The sequence below is a fragment of the Crinia signifera genome, chromosome 6, assembly GCF_055691185.1.
Source record: "Crinia signifera chromosome 6, ASM5569118v1, whole genome shotgun sequence".
Taxonomy (NCBI): Eukaryota; Metazoa; Chordata; class Amphibia; order Anura; family Myobatrachidae; genus Crinia; species Crinia signifera.
In genome coordinates, this window is record NC_139222.1 from 80,653,827 (window position 1) to 80,668,141 (window position 14,315).

Here is a 14,315-nt window from a genome sequence, read left to right on the forward strand (position 1 = left end):
AAGCTGCCTCAGCAGTGGATCTTTGGAGGGATTTGCAGGGAGACTGGTTTGTCTGCTTTGTCTTTTGTGAGTTTGTGCCTGTGGTTGCACAGTTACGGACGTCACTCACACACACGCTGTAATGCTGAGTGCCGATCTGATATTTAATATCTCCTCCCACAATCTATCAGAAGCAGAAACTTCTGTACTATCATTAGGCCTGACATTCATGCCAACGGCTCATCACAACCCTTTGAGTGGCACTGTGACAATTATCGATTTGGGAGAAAATTGAGATGGAGGGAATTCTTTGGGGACACACAAGGAGAACCCTACATGAATCCCTCACCCATTATGGCTAAAAGCACCTTCGATCCCCCCACAACCAATGCGAGCATCAATACATTTGTTAGGATGACTGAGGTTGAGAAACTGCAGAAAACCAATACCAAATCTAGATATAACAACTTAACACGTAAACAGCAAACTGCCCTCAAAGCTCTAAAAGACCACTCTGAGGTGGTGATTCGCCCCGTCGATAAGCAATCATACTTCAGAACTGGAGTGATTATAATCAAGAGATATGCCGTCAGTTATCTGATGTGGAGACATATAGAAAATTGATTTATAATCCAACTTTGGGGATTAAAACCGAGGTGGATAATGTAATTGCACTTGGAGTGTCAGCGGGTTGGATAGATACCAAAACTGCAAAATGTTTACAAGTAGAGCATCCAGTGACCTCAATAATCTACAAGCTGCTAAAGGTGCATAAACGGCTCAAAGATCCCCCTGGTCGACCAATCATATTGGCCAGGGGGTCATTATTGCAACCTTTGGCAGTGTATGTAGATGGTTTCTTGCAACCTTTGGTGAGAACACCTGAAAGTTACATCGGTACTCTTTACCTAGAAGGGCGCCCACGATTTTGATCGTGGGCATCGTTCGTAAAAAAAATTGCGTCGGTCGCATCGCATGTGACAAAAAAATCGCATGCGATGCGACCGACGCGATGCCCGCGATTTCCCATAGGGAACAATGTTAAATGTCCCAATTGACCCGATTTTCCTGTTCAATGTCTCAATTGACCCGATTTTCCAAAGGAAACAATGTTAAATGGCCCACAGAGGCCAAATAGGCACCCTGAAGTGTGAAATGGCCCCCACAATTGTTAACGCCACCCCACGATCAACGTGAACCCGAAGCGTGGCGAGCGGCGGCGGTACGCGTCCTACGACCTTTTCATACCCCCACTATCCTTGTCGGCGTGGAGTCGAGAAAAGAAAGTGTGGCGAGCACAGCGAGCCACCGAGCCCGAAGCGTGGCAAGCGCACGCGGACAGCTGTGAAGCCCGCGAGGGGACGCGTATACCTGTGAAGGTGTCCGCGTCCCCTCGCGGGGCTCGCTGCGCTCACCACACTTTCTATTCCCAACTCCACGCCGACGTGGATAGTGGGGGTATGAAAAGGTCGTAGGACGCGTACCGCCGCCCCTCGCGGGCTCGCTACGCTTCGGGTTGACGTTGATCGTGGGGTGTCGTTAACAATTGTGGGGGCCATTTCACACTTCAGGGTGCCTATTTGGCCTCTGTGGGCCATTTAACATTGTTTCCTATGGAAAATCGGGTCAATTGAGACATTGAACAGGAAAATCGGGTCAATTGGGAGATTTAACATTGTTCCCTATGGGAAATCGCGTTCATCGTGTCGGTCGCATCGCATACGATTTTTTAGTGCATGCGATGGCCGCCCTTCTAGGTAAAGAGTACCGTTACATCAAGGAAACTTCTGTGTTTTTGTCTAAAATACAAATAGTTAGACTACCAGAAACAGAATGCTGGCTAGCAACCCTGGACGTACAGTCCCTTTACACCGTGATTCCTCATGATGAAGGGATGAGGGCAATAAAAGAAAATCTTATTGCAAACGGACAAAAAGCCCCCTGGGTAGAGTTCCTTCCTAACGAATAATCACTTTATGTACGGGAGTGAACACTTTATGCAAATAAATGGTACGGCCATGGGCTCCAATTTAGCCCTGGCCTACGCAAATTTATATATGGCTGACTATGAACGTAAATACATTCTACAGGAATTTAGTCGCCACCTGATTACATACGTTAGGTCCATAGATGATGTTTTTATGATATGGTCAGGAGCAAAGGATACTTTTGAGGCTATGGTGAGGGGCCTTAATTCTATGCAGAAACCAATTCATTTTATGTACACACCATCGATCAGCAAATGATTACATTCTTAGATGTTCAACAAAAGTTGTTGAGAGGTGCCTAATAAAAGCAAAGCACAGATATACACATCCCATTCCACCAAAGAAAAGGGTAGATGACCAGAGGATAATACAAGTTGATACCTGTGACCACACCTTGGACACAACTAAAGCAGTCTACAAGTCCTTGTGGATGATCATCCAAAGCGACACTTCACTAAAAATGACAAAGATGAGACCACCAATGATGGCCTACCGTAAAAACAGAAACATCAAACAGATACTGATGAGGCCGACGTTACAGCCAGAAAAGAGTGGGACACATTGGTTAAGATCCCTAAAGATGGGATGTACAGGATACGCTGCAAAGGGTGTACAACCTGTAATGGAATGCTTATGGGAGATACAATAGCCCATCCCTATACTGGGCGACGGTTGAAAAAAAGACATCGATTGACTTGCACGACAGCCTTCGTGATATATGCTCTAATCTGCCCATGTGGTATGTATTATGTCGGGATGACTAAGAGACCCTTACGAGATCGAATGGCCAATCACAGGATTACGATCAGACTAGCCCTGGAGTCATGAGAAACGGATAAACCAGTGGCCAGACACTGCTTGGAAAGAGGTCACCAAGTGGCCACAATAAAAAGTATGTTGATTGACCACATACCGAAAGCACCTCGAGGTGGGGATAGAGTAATGGCCCTTCAAAGATGTGAGGCGAAATGCCTCAACTAAAATAATCCTCTAAACATTTTTCTCTAATGTGGTTCAGATTTGCTGTTCGATGGAAAGGGTGTTACGAAAAGCATATAGACCCCTTATCCTCAAACTAATCCCTTTTCTCTGTGGTGATAAACCTTTTGGGTCTAAAATCTTAAAAATAAAAATAAAAAAATAAAAACCATAGAAAAACTTTTGTAAAAATATTTAAGAAGTATAATGGGGATATGATATACCCTGATATCTGTATATAGCATGCTACAGTATGTGTTTGTATGTGCTTTTAAAAAAAAATAATTGTGATTTATATATCGAAATGTAATGTATTACATATAATGTACCATATCAAATGGGGCAGGTTTACACTACTCCCAGTGTCATATATACTGCACGATTATATAGAAAACCTATGTGAGCCACCTATGAAACATATGCTAGGACTATGACTGGAACGCACGGTCATATTGGCCACGATCTACAGATGACACGCACGGCCATAATGGCCACGATGCCTAGGTGGAACGCACAGCCATTTTTAAAAGTACCGAGTGAGTATCAGTGTTGATAGGAGTGACGGCCGCGGTTAGCCGCTAAGGAGAGGTACTTTATTGGTAATTATAGATATGGATGCGAGGCGCGAGCTCTGGGTATAATGCAAAGTGCTTTATAGTACCATTGCGTGAAATGACTATTATTCTGATTACTGTGAAAGTTGAAATGTACGGCCATCTTGTGAGTGGCAAGGTGCTTATAATACTGACCAATCATGAGTCTAGCTATATGTCAGGTGACTATGGATATGGTCCATGCAGGACACCATAGGCACATAACACACATGGATTAATTAGACTAATGAGGTGCATGGTATATACTGCAGCCTGGGAGGTAGTGTAAGTAAGTAATTTTTATTTACCTAGCGCACTTTCTCCAACAGGACTCAAGGCGCTTTACAGACATTAAAAATAACAATGCACATACTGCAATAGAAAGGGTTATCAGTACAAGAAACAGGCAACAATGGCAGTACAGATGTACATCACACATACAGATATGCACAAGACGCATTCTAATAAGGGACATGAACATGGGGAACATATTTACCGAGCCTTGCAGTACCCAGGCAGCCATTCAGGTGATTGCACAGCCAGTAACAGTACTGATATATATACTAGATGTACTCTAATGAGGGACACAGACATGGGGAACATATCATTACTGAGCTGTGCAGCACCAGGCAGCCAATCAGTGGCGCCACACGGTGATTGCACAGTCGGTAACAGTACTGATATATATATATATATATATATATGTCAGTGTAGCCTGGTCTCTGAAGCAGAAAGGTTGTCAATAGCTGTAGTGTCTTGAAAAAGACCGTACGTGGCCGAAGCTAGGGTTACCACCTAGTCCCTTTAATTCCGGACACATGTTAATTACGTAGGTTCTGTGGCAGTTTAAAATCAGTTGAAGTGGAGTCTTGAAGTCAGCAAGCCACAGAACCTGTATAATTAATATGTGTCCGGAATTAAAGGGACTAGGTGGTAACCCTAACCGAAGCGTCGACCTCAGATTTGTTTCTGTGACTGAACAGATGGAAATGATGATGTATTAAATTCTTACATTTGCTGAAATTTGGTGAGTGCCCTTAATTGGACTTAATTGGCCATATGAATTGTTGTACATATATATATATATATATATATATATTGTGACAAGAACACTGGAGTAGTGTTTGAGGGCAGGTATATTTCTCCCAGGTTCTTGTCCTACACCTTTTAGAAACAGGTGTTTTGCCTCACAGAGGGCTAATCAGCAAGCAAGCTGTAAAAAAGGCTGCCAGAGAGCAGTGTGGGAGGATTGCCTGGGAGATTGCAGAGTCTGTGTGTGAGAAGCAAACCTGCCTTTTACAAGTGAGTCCCCAGTGTTGACTGGGAAACTTTGTATTTTTCTTTAGTGACAGTTAGGAGAATCCTGTGTATAGTTAGTGCCGGACAGGCAAGGTATTTTCTTTTTATGTTTATTTTGCTGAAATAAAACTGGTTGCGGCCAGTTGTACCACAAAGACTGGACTGGTGTGATTACTCAGCTGCTGTTGGCTGCCTATATAGAACCTCACATACACTTTGACAAAGGGGCGCAGCCCCGAAACGTTGGTTGTCTTTCCATTTTTTGAATACACTTTTTACAAGACCTACGAGTGCCAGTCTCCTTCCTTTCGCTTTATATATATATATATATATATATATATATATATATATATATATATATATACATACACACAGTATATATATATGTTGTGCCTTGTGCCCAGCAGCAGGCTTCCTTCACAGCAGCACTGCAGAAGGGGTCCTGTCCCAGCTCAGTGCTGCTCATACAGTTTAAAACATCTAAAACATGTCAGGTGCACTTGTCCAAAATAGTGTTGTAGCATGGAGGGTTAACCCATTCAGTGCTGTGGCAGCCATTAACCCCATGTGCCGGGCTCTCCGACCACAGTGGGTGTTCCTTGGGTTTGTTTTACTTATTCTTTATTTTCCACATTTTCCATTTACACACGTAAAAGCAAAACATACACATTTACATAGACTGATACAGAGGTACTGTTGATGTATACAAAAGTTATGACATTGATACACTGACAAGACATCACACTAACAAACAAAAAATAATAATAATAATAATAATAATTTAATAGAATCCTTCAGCGGTGGTCCTCTATTAGCCCTGTTCTATTTCACCCTGTTACTTCCCTCTATTAAACATAAGGACTTATTCCTTCCTCAACCTTGTATCTCACTCTCCCTGATAGTATTATATTGGGTTCTACCTTACTGCATGATTAAATTATCGGTCTAGAGTGGATGGGGCCACCTTTTTTTGTAATGATACATTATGATTTATATTTTATGTTTACCTATTTGTTAATATGAATTTTTTTTCTTTTCTTTTTTTTTCTTTTTCTTTCCTTTTCCCCTTTTCCCTTTTTCCAACTCCAAGTGTCCGTGTACAGTATATGTGAAAATAGAAAGAAGAGAGGAAGAAAAGAAAAAAAAAAAATACACATAAATGTATATATACAAACTTATACATATACATATATTTTTCCTCATTTAGTTTGTGATCAATGATTTATTTTACTTTTAATTTGATTTTACACTCTTTACTTTAACTTTTACTATATATATATTTATCTGAATCTTTCCACATACTAGGTGCAAAATTGTGTTAATTTTTAATATATCTAAACTATCATTTAGTTCTACAGTGTTTTTTACTATACTCGTGTTATTCTTTCTTTTTTTATTATTATTATTTTTTTTATTATTATTATTTTTTTTTATTATTTTTTTTTTTCCCTTCTTCCCCCTTCCCACTCCTTTCTCTCCTTCTTTGTAAAACTCGTGTGTAAAAATTTATATAATTAATAATCCATACTTAACTAATTAATTGTGTGTGGGTAGTGTTCCTTCATAGAACGGTGAGTGATACCATCGTCCCCATATTTCATAGAATTTATTAATACAGTTTCTTGAGAAGTATATTTCCCTCTCATGCTCAACAGTATTATTGACCAAGTGGATCCATTCAATTTTCCCGGGCGCCTTTTTTGCCATCCAAATCCTTGCGATAGTTACTTTAGCTAGGGAGCTTAGATTAATGGACAGTTGTTTTACCTCCTGGGAAATATCCTGATTGGGCCATATCCCAAGAAGTAATGCACTGGGCCTGATTTCCTGATGGGGTATGCCCAGACTCACCAAGATATCCTCCACTTCTTGCCAAAAACTATGCAAATACTCACACTGCCAAATTAAGTGCCAAAAATTACAACCCCCTGCTTTACATTTTGGACATTCATCTAACACCTTATCCGAAAACCTTCTTATTTTAGCGGGAGTTAAGTATGTACGATGTAATATATTGAATTGTACTGTATCTGTTGCACTCTTAAGGAATTTGTTGATATCTTAGGTATGGATAATGCTTTTTGCCAGTCTTCATTTGTAAGTTCGGGAATATCACCGACCCATTTTTGTGCAAGATCTTCTAAGTGGTCTTTTTGAGTTATAGATATCAATTGTTTATAGCATTTTGCAATGCATTTAACTGGACCTAATTTTTTTATAAACATTTTTTTGGGGGTATCACTTACATTAATAAGAGAATCTTTTTTATATTGGTCAAAGGCTCTCCTCACTTAAAGATATCGAAAAAACATATTTTTGGGCAAATCAAATTCCTCCTGAAGTTGAAGGAATGTTTTTAAACTGTTTTGATTATATACTTGGCCTACTGTTTTTATTCCATAAGAGCACCATGCTACACCCCCTTGCTGTTTATCCAAGTTTTTAAATGGGATTAATGAGACGATGGAGGTGTCGAGGTCTAGGATCTCATGTCCTTCCTCTTTACCTACCCATTTCCAGATTTTTATGGCCTGATTAAGTATCTGGGGATGTTTTTTTACGGCATGTTCTTGTAAGGATGGCTTGAAGTGGCGTGGATCCTGGAACGGCAATATTGATCATATTTATTAATTCTATTGGTTGGTCCTGTTCCTTAATCCATACTTGTAAATGTACCAACTGTGCCGCAAAATAGTATAATTTGAAATTCGGTAACGCAATTCCACCCTGTTCTCTAGTTCTAGTCAGTGTAGTCAACTTCACTCTAGGGGTTTTATTTCTCCAAATAAATTAAGTCAATATTCCATTAAGCTGCCTAAAGACCTTATCCTTAATAAAAATTGGAGAGTGCTGAAAAACATAAAGAAATTTAGGTAAAATAATCATCTTTATCAAATTTACTCGTCCTAGTAGAGTCAATGGTAGTTTTAACCAGCTCTTACATTTGATTCGAGTTTCCTCAATCAGTGGTAGGACATTATGTGGTACATACTCAGTAGGGTCACTTGATATCATAACACCCAGGTATTTAAATTTATTTACTCTGGGGATTAACTCATCCTGTGTTTGTTCCACTGCTCCCGTCGTCTTTTTATTAATCATCAAGTGGGATTTATCCCTATTACTAGTTAACCCGGAGTACCTTCCAAATTCCTGTAGTGTAGCCATTACCCGGGGAAGATCTTTCTTGTAATCTACCAATCCCACTAAAAGATCGTCGGCATACAAAGAAACAAGGTTACTCTTTTCCACCCCGCCGTCTAGCTGTTCTTCAGACAAGATTTTCCTCAATTTACATGCAGCTGTCTCAATGGCCACTGCAAATAGGAGGGAGGAAAGTGGGCAGCCCTGACGCGTTCCCCTGAATAGGGGAAATGGATCAGATACAAACCCATTAATAGAGACCCTAGCCCTTGGGTTTTGGTATATTGAAAATATCCTTTTTATAAAACAGGGTCCAAAACCTAGAGCTTCTAAGGTGTTCTTTAGATAGGGCCATTCAAGAGAATCGAATGCCTTATTGGCATCAAATGAGGCCACGGCTACTTCGGTTCCGTTGATTTTTCCTGATTGTAAGTATGTAAATACTCTGCGTAAATTTATTGCGGTTGATTTGCCCCTCATGAAACCAGTCTGATCTGGGGGAATGATTTCATCTATTACCTTGCTTAATCTATTAGCAAGGACTGTAGCAAAAATTTTGGCGTCAACTGTCAATAAAGAAATTGGTCTATATGATTCCACTTTTAAAGGATCTTTGCCATTTTTAGGAATTAATGTAATTATAGCTTCAGTCATGGAATGCGAGAGAGTTCCCTCGTTATCCATTTCCTGAAAAAAATACAAAAGCCGCTTTGCCAGGGTTTCTCCAAACACCTTGTAGAACTCAGCTGGAATACCGTCAATCCCGGGTGCCTTACCGGTTGAGAGTCCTTTTATTGCATTTTCAACCTCTTCTAATTTTATAGGCTGTTCTAATAGTTCTCTTGCTTCTTGGGATAATATTGGAAGATCAATGGCATTCAGGTAATAAATACTATCATTGTTCCCCGTTCCTATTTTGGACTTATATGATTCTTTTAAATACATCACAAAAACCTCTACCACTTTTGAGGTCTCAGTCACTATTTCTCCCGTGGCTGAACATATTTTAGCAATGGTATTCGGGGGTTTATCCACTCTAGCAAGGTAGGCCATCAGTTTACCTGCTCTATCTGAATTTATATATCTTGTATGGGACTCCTTCAATAGCCTGCACTTAGCCATTTCTTGAAGATGTGACACCCAGGCATGTTGTGCCATCAGTCTGTTGTTGTATGTATCTTTGCTCTGAGTCCCTCGTCTTTGCCTCCAATATCAATGCTGTTTTTTTATATGCCCCCTTAACCTGAGCTATTTTCTTAATCATTATTCCCCTTAGAAAGGCCTTAAAGGAGTCCCACACAATCACAGGGTTGGCAGAGTTAATATTTGTCCCAAAAAAAACATCAATTTCTGATTTAATAACATCTAAGTTTCCCAACTGGGGTAACCATATCGGTTGCAACCTCCAGTATTGAAAACCCCGGCATTGCTCTAAATCCAGTTGTATTAGCAGAGGCGAGTGATCGGAGATACCACGTGCTTTATACTCAACCACAGTTATTTTATTAAGTAATTCTCTCGATGAGAAAATCATATCTATTCGAGAGAAGTTATTAAATGTGGGAGAGTAACATGAAAACTGACGTTTTTTTGGGAACTTTTCTCTCCATACATCATGCCAACCAACTTCCACGGTAAACTTGGCAAAACTACTTAGACCCGATGGGGAAACCCTTCTCACAGTCCATTTATTCAGCCCGTGGTTCATCACAGTGTTAAAATCCCCAAGGCATATTAGGTGATTATCAGGCCTAACTGTGGAAAATTCTACCGCCGCTCTCAATACTTCGAAAGCAAATGGGGGAGGAATATAGACTGTTAGAATGCTAAATCTTACTGTGTTGATATATCCATCTAAAAAAATGTAGCGACCATACTGATCGATCTGTAGTGCTATATGTTCGTATACCACTGTTTTTTTAATCAAAATGGAGACACCACGGGAGGCTGACGTAAATGGAGCATGAAAGGATTGTGCAATCCAGGGTAGTTTTAGGGACAGCAGTTTTTCCCCACAGAGATGTGTCTCTTGAAGGCAAATTATGTCAGCATCTAGGGCTTTGCATTGTTTAAGAACAAGAGCACGCTTAATCTTATTGTTTAAGCCCCAGACATTCCAGGTCAAGACCTACGAGTGCCAGTCTCCTTCCTTTCGCTATATATATATATATATATATATATATATATATATATATATATATATATATATATATATATACATACACACAGTATATATACATTGTGCCTTGTGCCCAGCAGCAGGCTTCCTTCACAGCAGCACTGCAGAAGGGGTCCTGTCCCAGCTCAGTGCTGCTCATACAGTTTAAAACATCTAAAACATGTCAGGTGCACTTGTCCAAAATAGTGTTGTAGCACGGAGGGTTAACCCATTCAGTGCTGTGGCAGCCATTAACCCCATGTGCCGGGCTCTCCGGCCACAGTGGGTGTTCCTTGGGTTTGACCGTTGATGTTGGACTGGAAGCATGGGTTTCTGCTTCTAGTACACTGATTTTATCATTAAGTCTCCTATAACCAATGTTCAAAAACAAATATACATTTGTAAAGGCAGATCAAGGATAGATCCTGTTAATCTGCACATGTATATACGCCTAGGGTACTTCTAATCTGAGGAGATGTTATTAGAGTTGGGAGTGCCTTGAGGCACTGATTCAGTACTGACCAATATGACTTGAACAGTCATATCCAATGGTCTATGCTTATGAGGTTAATAATAGGAGTACTAACTGGTGACTGTGCTATACTATATCATAGGTAGTCTACGCACGTATACATATCTAGCTGGGATTTCTACAAATATCAGGCAATAAGTGGCAAGTGTCAGTATGCTATTAATGAACTATTTGAACTGTAGAATGCTTCTTGCAGGGTCAGGGTTTGTGTTAGATGTACCTTATATTAAAGTTTAGTAACTTTACTTTGTTATTTGTATAAAAAAACAAGTAAAGCGTGTACATTCAGTACAGCATCCCAGCATCTCGATGATTCAGTTGGTGTCTCAAATATCATCACATCCAGGTCTTTTACTGTTTGAAAACACGCTATCGTTTTACCATGTGATCAAACAACAGATGGAACAAGCAAAGTTAGTGCAGTACAAAGAAAAAACTTTCTTATAATGGCTTGTGTAATTGTAGCCAAGTGTGAGTGTGTGACATACAGAGGTCAATAAACATTGCAGACAAAGCCTCTAAACTGTTACACAATGTATGCTAAGGGTACACATACATATGGAGACCTTAACACATGTCCAATATCAATTGTCCCAATAAGTCTTGTCCTAGGACTTAATTAAGCAGCCCATACACGCTGCTTTGTGGGCGTGCTTTCTGTGCTGTACTAGCTTGGATCACATTGCATTGCATTGCATGTGCATCCGTTGTGCATGCAATGCGATGCAATGTGATGAAACCTAAAGGCCCCCATACACTAGCCGATTTTGGTCAGATTTCGGCCAGATCAGTCGGATCTGGCCGAAATCGGACCAAAATCGGCTAGTTTTGATGTCCCCTCAGATCCGATGCGCGGTCCCGTGCGCATCGGATCTGCGTCGGGTGGTAGGACCTGCTGCACGTCCGACCACCCGACTTGGGACCTAGTGGGGCGGTGCGGCGGTGGAGGGAGCAGGGGGGGCTGGGGTTGCTGCGGGGGACACAGGCAGCATAGAGCCGGGCAGGGGGAGCCGGGAGCTGTCAGTACTGAATAAAAAAAAAGCCCATACAATGAATGGGCGGCCTGTGATTGGCTGAGTGCCCTCTCAGCCAGTCAGCAATTGGCTGAGAGAGCGCTCAGCCAATCACAGGCTGCCCATTCATTGTATAGGCCTTTTTTTCTAGCACTGAAAGCTCCCGGCTCCCTCTGCCTGGCTCTATGCCGGCTGTGTCCCCCGCAGCGTCCCCAGCCCTCCCTGCTCCCACCAGCAGCCCTGCTCTGTAGCCCCCCCCCCCTGCTCTCCGGGTTTTTTACATGTGATAAATCGAGACACATGTAAAAAATGGCACATCAAGTGCCAATCTAATCAAGCTCCCCCGGGGAGCAGCCGGGGAAGCTCAGGGGGAAGTCGGGGGCCTTAAGTACTGAACACAGTACTCTAGATGAGGTCGTACCAATGACCTATACAGTGGCATCATTACTTCTTTCTTTCTACTGCTGATACCTCTCCCTATGCAACCAAGCATCTGACTCGCTTTCTTCATTGCTTTGTTACATTGCCTACCTGCCTTTAAGTCCCCTGATTGTTCTCCCTTCCCTGCTATTTAGTAATTGTTGATGGCCAATCATCTTTCAGTTGTTAATCAGATATCCAGTCATGGATCAGATACTTGTAAAGGTGGCCATACATTACTGTGAGAAGTTGCAGCAGTGTATGGCCATCCGATCCCCCTTGAGCTGCCCAGGTCCTTCCCGGGCGGCAGGATTGCATGCAATACATAGCATGAGCTGCTTTGACATGTGATGTATCAGGAGGGGGCCAGGTCGGAGGTCGAACATGTAGGCAAGATTATGGGCCTTTCTGAGAGATATCTATTTTTTGTTTGTTTGTTTTTTTAAAAAGTCTAGTGTGCACACTCAATATTGTTAAAGTTGCACTCACCTACAGATAGGGCCGGGCTCTTCTTTGCTGGCGAATCGCCAGAACGTCACCGCTGGCGATCCGCCAGCAGCCCGGCTCGCCATCTGACTGAGACGCGCGCGCGTCTCAATCTCCATCAGCGGGGCGACGGGAACCCTGTCCGTCTCCGCTTCAGGGAGACGGACAGGGTTAGGGGGGGTTGCGGGCAGGCGGCGGGGACCCCGGGTGACCGCCGACAAGCCGGCGGTCACCGGGGGAAGTGGGACATCTATACAGATGGCGGCTGGCGGGGGATGGCGGCTGGCGTCGCCATCCCCTGCAAAGATGAGCCATGCCCCATCTGTATGCCATGTTTCAAACAATAAAATGAAAAAAGTTCTATAATATAATTTATTTGAGTTTAGCGTTTAGAATAAAGACCATCCCTTTTTCCTGTTGTGTACATATACATAACTTTATGGCAATGCATGTGCAATGTCTGACACTGTAAAGTGATACCAGTAATGGAGCTATCACTTTACAGAGAAGCTTTTTGCCCTGACAGCTTTCAGCTGCTGTCTTGGCAATAGGTCATTCCTTACTGCTGTCATGAAGAATAATAGTTAGCCTGGTAAGATGTGTCACCTGAAAAAAAAAAAAAAAAGGTGCTAGATCTCTAATTGTTTTAACAATCAGCTTTAATTGTAATGTACAATTATAAGCATGCAATGATTCACATGAATTGCTCAAGTGCTTCCAGGTAAAATGCCAAAAAGGACCAATGAACCTGAAATACAAGTTGCCTTCCTCTAATGGTGAATGTAAAATTCCCCAAGCACTGACAATACTCATCAGTTTGACATTTAATTTGCAATTGTATTGTTCTCCTTATCAATGATAATCCTAAATTAGAAGTTAAATTGTCGAGGCCGCTGATTGGCTGAGAGAGTGAGCACAATAAATGGCCAGCCTCTCTTTTGAAAAAAAAAAAGTAAAATTCTGCCGCCGCAGGTCCGGGCATTGTTTCCCGGACACTGCGGACTACTTGCCCCACCACGGCACCCACACACCCCGGATGCTCAGCACAGCCCGCACCACTGCTGCCCTTTTTTTTTTTACTCTGCTGCCCCCGCAGCTCCCCAAGAGTTTACATGGGATAAATCGCACACATCAAGTGCCAAATCGTTAGTGAGCTCTCCTGGCGAACTGCCGGGGGAGCTCAGGGGAAGTTAGATCTGACTTGTCTTAAGGACAAGTCAGACTAGTGTATGGGGGCCTTAAGGTCCATCAACAGGATCACTTACCTTTTATGCATGCTCACTATTTTTTAACTTTTGCCCCCTGCCACCTTTGCCATGAATTTGGGCCTCCCCAGGGCCACCATCAGGGGGGTACTATGGGGACAACTGTCCCAGGCCTTGCCACTCTGAAGAGAGTGGAAGGCCCTGGCCGCTCTACCTGAAACTGCCTGCATGGCCGCTGATTCTCTGGCTGTTGATGACACCTTTGTGTAAGTGGAGCCCGTCAGCACATTCTCTACTCTTCGGCAGGCCACTAGTCACTTGCTGTCCACTGCACACAGCAGGCTCCTTCACCTATCAGTGCCGGGTCGTGAGTTGCCTTCTGCCGCCGCTCGATGCTCACACAGCCGCAGGACACAAATGCTAGAGGTGCTCCTGCACACCTCTAGTGTCTGACAGGGTAGCGCAGAGCACGCATTGTTACCTGGAAATGCAGATTCTGGAGCACTGGCATGCAGTGTAC